This window comes from Miscanthus floridulus, chromosome 6 (genome assembly GCF_019320115.1).
Source record: "Miscanthus floridulus cultivar M001 chromosome 6, ASM1932011v1, whole genome shotgun sequence".
Taxonomy (NCBI): domain Eukaryota; kingdom Viridiplantae; phylum Streptophyta; class Magnoliopsida; order Poales; family Poaceae; genus Miscanthus; species Miscanthus floridulus.
This window is the reverse complement of record NC_089585.1, coordinates 58173651-58185811: the sequence shown is the minus strand read 5'-3', so window position 1 is coordinate 58185811 and position 12161 is coordinate 58173651.

Sequence of the window (12161 nt, the reverse complement as noted above, 5' to 3'; positions counted from 1 at the left end):
AAGAACCTTATTTCTCCAGGCTCAAACCAACTCAGTGATGTTCTACATCTACGACCATAGAGTGCTTCAAATGGAGCCATTCTAATGCTCTCCTGATAACTATTGTTGTATGAAAACTCAGCCAAAGGCAGACATTCATCCCACTTCTTGGAATAGTTAAGGACACAACACCTTAACATATCTTCAAGTACTTGATTGACCCTTTCAGTCTGACCATCAGTCTGGGGATGATAAGCTATACTATACAGGAGTTTGGTACCTAACAAAGTATGCAAGTGTTTCCAAAAGCTAGAGACAAACTACGTACCCCGATCTGACACTATGGTCTTTGATACTCCATGTAAACTCACAATTCTGTCTAGATACATCTTGGCATATCAGATAGTGGGATATGTACTCTGGACTGAAAGAAAATGTGCTGACTTGGTTAGTCAATCTACAATAACCCATATTGAGTCAAAACCTTTTGATGTCTTGGGTAGACCAACAATAAAGTCCATACTAATATCCTCCCACTTCCAAGCTGGAATAGATAATGGCTGTAACTCTCCAGCAGACCTCAAATGTATAGATTTCACCTTTTGACAAGTATCACACTTGGCTATATACTAGGCAATTTCTATCTTCATTTTGGTCCACCAAAACCTTTGTTTCAAGTCATGGTACATCTTATTACTTCCTGGATGAATAGATAGCCTAGTAGCATGCGCTTCTTCAAGAATTGACTGTCGCAACTCCGGAACCTTTGGTACCACTAAGCGATCCTTGAACCATAACACACCTTCATCATCTACTTTGAAGCATTCTGCTTTCCCATTCTTGATTCTTTCTTTGATATGGGCTATACCCTTGTTTTCTTTCTGAGCAGTAATAATCTAGTCTCGAATAGTGGCTTCAACAGTTATATTGGTCAAACTACCTTGTTGAATTACCTCTATACTCAACTTTTCCATCTTTTGGTATAAAGTCAAACCCATTGTTCTTATTATCAGACAATTGCAATGGCTCTTTCGACTGAGGGCATCTGCAACTACATTTGCTTTACCAAGATGGTAATATACTTCCAAGTCATAATCCTTAATCAATTCTAACCACCTTCTCTGTCGCATGTTCAAATCTGATTGAGTAAAGATATACTTTAAACTCTTGTGATCTGTGTAAATATGGCACGTATTACCAAGCAGGTAATGCCGCCAAATCTTCAGAGCATGGACAACTGCTGCTAACTCTAGATCATGAGTGGGATAGTGCTCTTCATGTTGCTTAAGTTGTCTGGAAGCATAGGCAATGACTCAGCCTTCTTGCATCAATACACATCCAATGCCAATACCCTGAAGCATCATAATAAACGTCAAATGACTTCTCGATATCAGGTTGGGCTAATACTGGTGCAGTGGTTAACAACCTCTTCAAAGTCTAGAAAGCTTCTTCACATTCAGATGACTAGACAAACTTGGCTTGGTTCTTCAACAACCCAGTGATGGACTTGGATACTCTAGAGAAATCTGGAATAAAACGATAGTAATACCCCACCATTCCTAGAAAACTCTGAACCTAATGAACAGTAGTTGGTGGTTTCCGATCAAGCACATCCTTAACTTTGCTTGGATCAACAACAACTCCTTCAGCTGATAAGACATGTCTAAGAAACTATACTTCCTTAAGCTAGAAGTCACACTTACTGAATTTGGCATATAGTTGATGTTCTCTCAAGCGGGTTAGGACAATTCTGAGATGTTCCACGTGTTCCTTCTTGTTCTTGGAATAAACTAGGATGTCGTCAATAAGCACCACCACAAACTTGTCTAACTCAGGCATGAACACTGAATTCATCAGATACATGAAATAAGCTAGGGCATTTGTCAAACCAAATGATATTACCAAGTATTCATATAATCCATATCTTGTGGTAAATGCCGTTTTGGGAATATCTTCAGGCTTAATCTTGATTTGGTGATAGCCTGACCTTAAATCAATCTTGGAGAAAACTTTGGCTCAGCCAGTTGATCAAAAAGCAAGTCTATCCGAGGTAAGGGATACTTATTCTTAATGGTCACTTTATTCAATGGACTATAGTCAACACATAACCTTAGGTTCTCATCTTTCTTCTTCACAAAAATTGCAGGGCATCCCCAAGGTGATGAACTAGGTTGAATAAATCCTTTCTCAATCAACTCTTGCAACTGAGTCTTCAACTCGGCTAATTCCTTAGGAGGCATCCTATAAGCTCTCCGAGAGATCGGAGCTATTCCAGGCTTTATCTCTATGTTAAACTGAACATCCCTATTTGGTGGTAGACTGGGTAAATCCTCAGGAAAAACATCAGGGAATTCACAAACTACCGGGATATCCCTAATCTCCTTGGCAAAAGTTGCACAAACTCTGCCCACTGATCTTCTTAAGGTAGGAAGTTGGATAAGGAGCTGAGAATTACTATCAGGCAAACTCACCCTTATTGTCCTATTCAAAGCATCTATAACAACCTTATGCTGATACATCCAATTCATTCCCAAGATCACATCTATATCTTGATCCTTGAGAATAATCATGGTAGTGGGAAAAATATGCCCACCTAGGTTTATGGGTACCTGGTATATCATTTCCTTAGTACATAGATGTCCCCTGGGCGACTATATAAAGAAACTTTCCTTTATTTCCCCAATTGGAATTGCATGCTTTATGACAAAGGTCCTATTGATGAATGAATGAGATGCACCAGAATCAAAAAGCATAACAGCAGGGTGATTGGTGACAGGAAACATACCCATCATCACTGGCTCCCCTTCCAGAATTTCTCTAGCTTGAATATGTGGTAGAACCTCCTAAGAAATCAGGCCCACATGCACCTATCATTGTCTTGATATACCTCAGATAGCGTATATGAGTTCCCAACAACTTAACAGGTCTGTTGGGTGTCCTCGGGAAACTCGAATCATCCACAATTCTCTTTTCAAATAGGATCCCAATCATAGACATTGCAGATTACAATAGTTTATTCAAATATATATACATCAGAGTAAAAGATAGCGGAAGTCTTAAGATAACATAGTTTACAAACTAGTTGTTTTCAAACTTACAATACCATAAGTGTCATACAACCATAGTAGCGGGATAATATTACATTAACTTTATTTATCATGCAAACTTGTGCCTTGTCCAAAGGCCATTCATCATTCCTCATTGTCATTGACTTCAAACATAGACATGCAGCAGGGACCAAAACAAGCTTGCGCATGTGACTCACCTGCAACAAGGGTTAACAAACCCTGAGTACAAAAGTACTCAATAAGACTAACCCGACGTAACAGGGGATGAAAGACTTTAAAGATGTAGGTGTTGGGACAAGGTAAGGATGTAGCAAGATTCAAAAGTTCTTTGCCAAAAGCTTACTATTCTTCATCCTATTTTCAAGTTTTACCCCAAGTCCTTTTTGTTCATTATCTCAAACTAAGTGTACCTTTCCCATATCCCAATCATCTCATTCCATTCTTTTTCTCATGTTTTAGTAATTCACCAGTTCTGCATTGCTTCTATAATGAATCGAGTCTCCATATCCGCGGAGCATCGGCAATTCGAATTGATTCAAGTCCCAGCTGGGGATTCCTTATCACACGACATATGTAGAACTTAATCTTGCATATATCAACCTAGCTACTGGATCCTCCTATGCTAAGTCATCTCCACGCCACCCGAGAGCATAGCACACCTCAAATCCGGCCACATTCCAGCCACGAGGGTACACGCTACTCCCGCCATCTCTCCACTCCCTAGTGCGTGGGCATTCAGTCTTAGTATCAGGATTAGCCAAAGTAGGCTTACCGGAGTATGTGACCAGTACTACAAAGTGTCTCGTTCAGAAGATCCACAATGAGTGGCCTTTAAGCGACATAGTCGACAACATTACCCAACATTCAAGATAAGTCACCCGACTAGTCTCTAGTTCATTCTATCTTCTTTCTTTCTTTGGCCAGAATGCCATCTTTGATTGTATCGAAACTTTTACTTTGAAAGCCTACCATAAAGCATACTAAGCATTCTACGCCTTTGTAAATGAAATCATCTTCAAGGATGGTAAACAATTAACAAGGTAGGCAATGCATCAAGTAGATAACATTTGAATTAATCAACTTAATGCAATAAGTAACATAGGTGATAAACTTTTCAAAGTAACAAGATAAGGGTTTAATGCATAAACCGGGGCTTGCCTTCGTTGATGATCTTAGGTTCCGGATCAGTACCACAATTATTGAATCCCGTGACAACCAAGGATTCTTCCAGAACTTATTCAACTAGAATTGTTTCACTCTCAGATTCTACATGAAATTATAACATATGCTTTAACATGATGATAATGTAAACATGATGCCGTCATGGTACATAAAATATAACAACACTTCGAATACAACTATTTTTCATGGTACAGTTGCAAGCCTAACAAACCAACTTGCAAATCTACCAGTCAAGGATCACACATGTGACTAGATCAAACTAATCTTGAAACTACTAGTCACAAAACATGACCAAAACAAGATCAAACACTAATCAAACACTTAGGGTTTGCTTTTATTTATTTTTGAATTAATTTGGAAATAAGCCCAAAAATGAACTTGTTCCAAATGACCTCAAAATTTTATGTAAGCTTCCTCATGACAAATTAGTATACCAAAACAAATTTCATAATTTTTGGAATTATATAGTGGCCTACAAAAATCATGGAAATTGCATTTATCAATTAATGGATTGAATATTTGAACATTAAAAATTTATTCAAATTTCAAGTTTCATATGTTTAAACCATACTAGAACATATACAGAAGCTACACACAAATTTTCAGAATTTTTGGAGCTATGATTATTTTCCTACAAATTTCCAAAGATTCAACACTATTCAAAATTAGAAAATATCAAAATACACTATTCTCTCTCTCACTGACAGCCGGCCCCCACATGTCATCCCCAACCTCTGGCATTGACCGTGGCATCGACGGCACTGATCGGCGCTAACTCACCGACGGTGAGCCCAACAGCGACTGCCAAAGTACCAACATGTTCACAAGAGCTAGGCGCATCGATCTGTGGTACTTTGGAGGTTGATTACGATATGGAACAAGGCTGACACCGGCCATGGCAGACGCGGTGGCATGGCAGTGTTACGCCAGTGAAACAAGGCATGTAACGGTGAAACAGAGAGTTTATGAAGCATCAGTGGCTCACCCCAAATGTGTTGAAGCAACAAGCGAGACCGGAGAAGCTATGGTGACTGCGTTTCGACGGTGACCGGGATCACGATGGAGCGAACCTCATCGACGACGGCGTTCCGTCGACTGTAGTGGGCAAAACGAGCAGGCAAGAGTAGAATAAGCACTACAGCATCGAGATGAAGCCGTAGAGTCAACAAGCAAGGGCAACAGCTCACCGGATGATGCTGGCCACGGTGAATCGGAGTTTCCATTGAGGTCGCCAGCCGTGAGGAAGATGAATGTGGAAAGCGAGCTCTCGGCGAAATCAAGCGGTAGCAACAGCTCGGTCGAATGCGCAAGGAGCAGGCGGAACTAGAACATGGCTTTTCTGGGGCTAACTTGCGTAGAGGAGACAAGAGAAGCTCACCAGAGTCGAGACAACGGCGTCGAGAAAATAGAGGGAAGGAAAGAAAAGCCAACGACGATGTCTGGGTCTTATAGCTCGGCCAGGAGCGCGCGGAATCGACACGCAGCGTGCTCCCCATGCCAGCGCAAAGCCGAGGGTGTCCACGGGTGCACCTGGAAGGTCGGAGAAAGGACACCGGCGGTGGGGTGATGATGCCATGCTGCCAACTTGATTTTTGAAGTATTTACAGATTTGCCACTGAGTTTATTTTACAAATTACTCACAAATTTTCTAAAGAAGTTGAAAATCTCCAAAAATGAAAGTTGCTCAACTTTTCAAACTCTACAACTTTGCTTCAAGGAACATTTTCAAATTCTACCTCCATTTTGAAATTTGAATTTGGGGTGCATATGTGCATTTGAACCATTTCAAAATTACTCCAAATTTTATATGTAAACTTGAAAAACTTTGAATACCAAAGTTGATCCTTATAAAATATACTTCAACTTTGCTTTTTGTCACAACCCCTAAATTCCAAATGGATTTTGAATTAGACAAAAGGGGCAAAAATGACTTTTATGATTTGAATTTGAATTCAAATTTGATTTGTTTTCCTTTTCCTTTAACTTTGATTTTTGACCAGTAACATGGCCCATTAGGGTTATTTGAGTCAAATGACACATGGCCTCACATGATCACATGAAATTTGACCCTTGTGGTCATGATCTTTATTTAGGGTTTTGAATCACATCTCATAAAATAACAACATTATGAAATAAAGCTTATTTAGTGAATGCATTCAAAATTTTCTACTTTATGAATGCTTTGTAATGCATATGATGACATGTCAAGTTTTAGTGCTAGGTCAAAACACCAGAGGTGTTACAACCCTTCCCCCTTAAAGAAATCTCGTCCCGAGATTTAAAACCTAGAGCTAAGTAAAGGAAAAGGAAAATGTGTCAAGCTAACACATTATAACTTTATTCAAAAGGCTAGTGAAGGGGTTTTTCCATCCTATTGACAAACTGAGACAAGTTACAATATAGACAAGGTATTGCAACTAGATAGAAGTGAAGAAGTCAAGGAAAGTTTTCTTCTAAGTAATCCTCAGGACTCCCAAGTAGCTTCATCCTCAGTGTGTTGATTCCATTGTACTTTGTAGAACTTGATTGTACATCTTCGAGTGACTCGATCTTTCTGATCTAAGACTTTAATGGGGTACTCGGCATAAGTCAAGTCAGGTTCTAGTTCTACATCACCAAAGTCGATCACTTGGTTAGGTACGTGAAGACACTTCTTTAACTGAGATACATGGAAGATATCATGCACAACTGACATGTGATCTGGTAGCTTGACGCGATAGGCGACCGGTCCACATCGTTGTTGGATTTGAAAAGGACCTACTTAACGGGGCGCCAACTTTCCCCGAATCCCAAAACGATGAACTCCTTTCATTGGTGATACCTTGACGTAGACATAATCTCCCACTTTGAATTCTAGCGGTCGTCTCCTCTTATCAGCATAGCTTTTCTGTTGGGATTGAGCTACCTTCATATTGGTTTGTACGAGTTTAACTTTCTCTTCAGCTTCCTTGACCACATCCGGTCCAAAGAACCAACGTTCTCTAGCTTCTGACCAATTTAAAGGTGTCTGGCATCTACGGCCATACAATGCTTCGAATGGTGACATTTTAATACTCCCTTGATGGCTATTATTATATGAGAATTCAGCTAAGGGAAGGCATTCATCCCATTTAGCACCATAGGAAAGGACACATGCTCTTAACATATCTTCAAGAATTTGATTTACCCTTTCAGTCTATCCACCTATTTGTGGATGATAAGCAGAACTATGGATAAGTTTAGTTCCCAAAGACTCATGTAGACTTTTCCAAAACTTGGATATGAACAATGACCCTCTATCAGAGACAATGGTCTTAGGTGCCCCATGCAGACTGAAGATTCTATCAAGATAAAGCTTTGCATATTGTTTCGCTTGATATTTATCTCTGACTAGTAAGAAATGAGCTATCTTGGTTAGGTGATCAACAATAACCCATATTGAATTGTAGCCTACAGATGTCCTGGGCAATCCCATGATGAAGTCCATACAGATATCTTCCCACTTCCAAGATGGAATTGGCAATGAATGTAATGGACCTATAGTCTTCATATGAACCGCTTTGACTCTCTGACAAATATCACACTTGGCCACATATTGAGCTATTTCTATTTTCATTTTGGTCCACCAATATCTCTTTCTCAGATCATGATACATTTTGTTGCTACCTAGATGAATGGAGTATCTTGTAGAATGAGCTTCATCAAGAATTTGCTTTCGCAGCTCCAGATTTTTGGGTACTACCAATCTATCCTTGAACCATACGACATCTGATTCATCAATCTTGAAACATGTTGGTTTTCTAGATCTGACTTTGTCCTTGATATGGGCTATGCCCTTACTTTTCCATTGAGCATCAATGATCTGATCTTTGATAGTGGACTCAATTGCAATATTGGACAGGGAATCCTTGTTCTATGATTTGTAAATTCAGATGCTCCATCTCTTGACACAATGTTCGTTGCATAGGTTCTACAATCAGACAATGACAATGACTCTTGCGACTCAGGGCATCGGCAACCACATTAGCCTTGCCCAGATGATAATGCACTTCTAAGTCATAATCTTTGATAAGTTCTAACCATCTTCTTTGCCTCATATTCAACTCTGACTAAGTGAAGATGTATTTCAAACTTTTGTGATCTGTATAGATATGATAGATATTGCCTAATAAATAATGTCGCCAAATCTTGAGTGCATGAACAACAGGCGGCTAATTCAAGATCATGGGTGGGATAATGTTCTTCATGCTTCTTGAGTTGTCTGGAAGCATATGCTATGACTCTGCCTTCTTGCATCAGAACACAGCCAATACCAATTCCAGATGCTAATAATAGATATCAAATGGCCTCTTGATATCAGGTTGTGCTAATACTGGTGCAGTTGTTAGCAATTTCTTCAATGTCTAAAAGGCCTTCTCACATTCTGTTGACCATACAAACTTAGTTTGATTTTTCAGTAGTCTAGTAATTGGCTTTGTAATTCTGGAGAAGTCAGGGATGAACCGACGATAATACCCTACCAACCCTAGAAAACTACGAACTTGATGAACAGTGGTAGGTGCTTTCTAGTTAAGGACTTCTTCTACCTTGCTCGGATCAATAGCTATACCACCAGCAGATAGCACATGACCTAGAAATTGCACTTCCTCCAACCAAAATGCACATTTACTGAATTTGGCATATAGTTGGTGATCTCTTAATCTTTGTAGAACAACACGGAGATGTTCCGCATGTTCCTCTTTGCTCTTAGAATAGATAAGAATGTCATCAATGAACACCACGACAAACTTATCCAACTTGGGCTTGAAAACTGAGTTCATCAGGTACATGAAATGAGCCGGGGCATTGGTCAGCCCAAAAGACATGACTAGATACTCATATAGACCATATCGGGTAGTAAACGCTGTCTTCGGCACATCCTCTTGTCTGATCTTAATCTGGTGATAGCCTGATCTCAAGTCTATCTTCGAGAACACCTTAGCTCCCGCAAGTTTATCAAAAAGCAAATCAATTCAGGGTAAGGGGTATTTGTTCTTTATGGTGACTTCATTTAATGGCCGATAGTCAACACATAACCTTAAGGTTTGGTTGTCCTTCTTCACGAAGATAGTAGGGCATCCCCAAGGTGATGAACTGGGTTGAATGAAACCCTTGTCTAACAACTCTTGTAGTTGCATTTTTAATTCTGCTAGTTCTTTCGATGGCATCCTATATGCTCTTCTGGATACAGGTGTTGTTCCTGGTTTCAGATCAATTCTAAACTCTACATCTTGGTCTGGTGGCAGACCAGGTAGATCATCGGGAAAGACATCCATAAATTCACATACCCCTAGAATTTTCTCGGCTTCTTCAACAATAGTTGCACAGACTGTTTCCACTGTACTCTTAGGAAAGGGAAGTTAGATGAGAAGTTGGGTTTTGCTGTTAGGTGCATTTACCCTTATGGTTCTACACAGGACATCTATGATAGCCCTCGTGTTGGGTTAACCTAGTTCATACCAAGGATCACATCTATATCTTGATCCTTTAATATCAGCATATTGGTAGGGAACTCATATCCTCCCAAATCAATAGGTACATGCTGAACTACCTCCCTTATACAGATTCGTCCCTCGGGCGACTGTATATGATAGGGTTCTTTTGTTTCCCCAATAGCTATCCCATGCTTCACAACAAATGTACGATTGATGAATGTATGGGATGCACCAGAATCAAATAAGGTAATTGCAGGATGCTTAGCAATGGGAAACATACCCATCATTACTGGTTCTCCTTCTAGAATAGATTCCACCTGAGTATAGAAGACCCTTCCAGTTTTCTTCTTAGCCTGACCCTTCTGACTATTCTAAGCATTGCCCTTGTACGGATTCTGAGCTTGAGTAACAGGGGCTTTGGGTGCATCAGGATTGTTCTTCCTAGGATACGGACATTCTCGGGAAAAGTGTCCGGGTTTACCACAATTATAGCATGGATAATTGTGATTCTGGGGAGTAGCATTGCGGTTTGCATTATTTGTATTATTTTGCTGCTGTGGTGCTTGACGAGGATAAGGCGTATTAGTTGTAGGGCGAATAAAGATTTGCTGCCTGCCTTGGCCTTGTTGTGGGCTGGAATGGTGCACGACCATGATTCTGAGGATGATAGACTATCTTTTGACACTTTCCACCCGACGATCTGGAAGTAGATATTTTCTTTTTCTTCGCCTCCTTGTGTCGGCGGTAATTCTCCTCCGAAGCGATAGCAATGTTGATTGTCTCATGATAAGTTGCGTTACCACAAGTTGCCATCATGGTTTGAAGTTTAGTGTTCAGGCCTCTAAGAAAATGATTCTTCTTCTTCCTATCAGTATTCACATACTCTGTAGCATACCGCGACAGGTGATTGAAGCGCCCAACATAGTGCATCACCGGGTGCTTCCCCTTGCTTAAGAGCCAAAAACTCTTCTAACTTCATGGTCATCACACCATCTAGAATATAATGTGCCCTGAAGGCATCCTTAAACTCCCTCTAGGTGATTTGGTGACCAGCGGGCTATACTGCTACTAAATTTGCCCACCAGGCACCAGCAGCTCCTCGAAGTTGTTGTGCTGCAAACCTAGGGTTTCTGAATCTCGGTACAGTGAATCAGCTCAAACTTTTGCTCTATTGTCCTAAGCCAATCATTAGCTTCTAAAGGCTCTTCTGCCTTAGAGAACATAGGCGGATGGGTGTTAGTAAAATCAACATAGGTTGACTCATCATTTCCATTATTACGACGGCCACGATTAGGGTATGGTGCCTGTTGGTTCTACGCCAATTCCCTTAACAACCTAGCATTCTCTGCTGTTGCATTGATGAGTGTGACTATGGCATTTGCCATAGTCGAAGGTATTGGTGGAGGATTTGGGTACTCATCATTATCATGTGAGCCACTAGCACTAGCTCGGGTGATAGGATGAGGCATCTGTTAGAGAAACACGTTTACTTACATTATTCTTTAATGAAAGCATTTAAAAGGTTTCATGCTACAAAGGGTTACTTATTTAAATTACATGTCTTGTATCCCACCAGACAACCCTAGTTTACTAGGAAAGTAGTAAAGGAACTATTCTACTCCGAGCTCTCAGTCTTTGGTGTCCATGCCCATACCGGATGAAACCTCATCTTCATCTGAGAAGTACACTAACTCCTCAGGATCCTCCTCCACTTCTTCATTCTTGACTTCTCCTAGATCTACAATCATTTCTTCATCTGTAACTTCACCATCCCCATGAGGTGGATGAAGTTAAGCGTACAGCATGTGGACATTCTCATGAAGAATGGCATTGTCCATCTCCAGGTCTTCTATGTAGAACTCCAACTCATGGACATGTTCATTGGCCGCATCCTCTCGTGTCCAGGCTTCATTCTATAGCTCCATGGTCATGGGGATGCCCCTTTGCATTTCTACTAGCTCTTCTTGATCTTTGGCATGAGCTCGATGAAGAGTGTTGAGCTCCTTGGTAAGGTTCTCGATGTTGGTGGGGTTGCTTGAAGATCCTTCATCTCCTAGTTTCTTGGAACTTCCTTCACCTAAGTTCATGGTTTCGTGGTGCCAACTGGTGATGAGGGACTCCGTGAGGTCCCGTGGACTTGTGTGCGGTTACCTTGGTCTTTGCCATAGCCTGTAGGATTTAAGGTAGGACTATAAGAATAGCTTAAGGATAATGGAGGTTAGCAAGAATGGGATTGACATTACTTACCCAACCATTTCTTAAGGGGAATTATTATGCAAGGTGTTCAAGCATGATGCATGAATCGATCTTATGAATCTAGGTACAAAAGATTTATATAATCATAAGTACTAGATTTTTAATACATAGGACAAACCTAATCATATTATCCGCCACGAACTTTCAAATAAGATAGGATTGAGTCTAGATCAAAGGTAAGAAGAAAGAAATTTGAACTTTAAAATATCAAGTTTACTTTCTT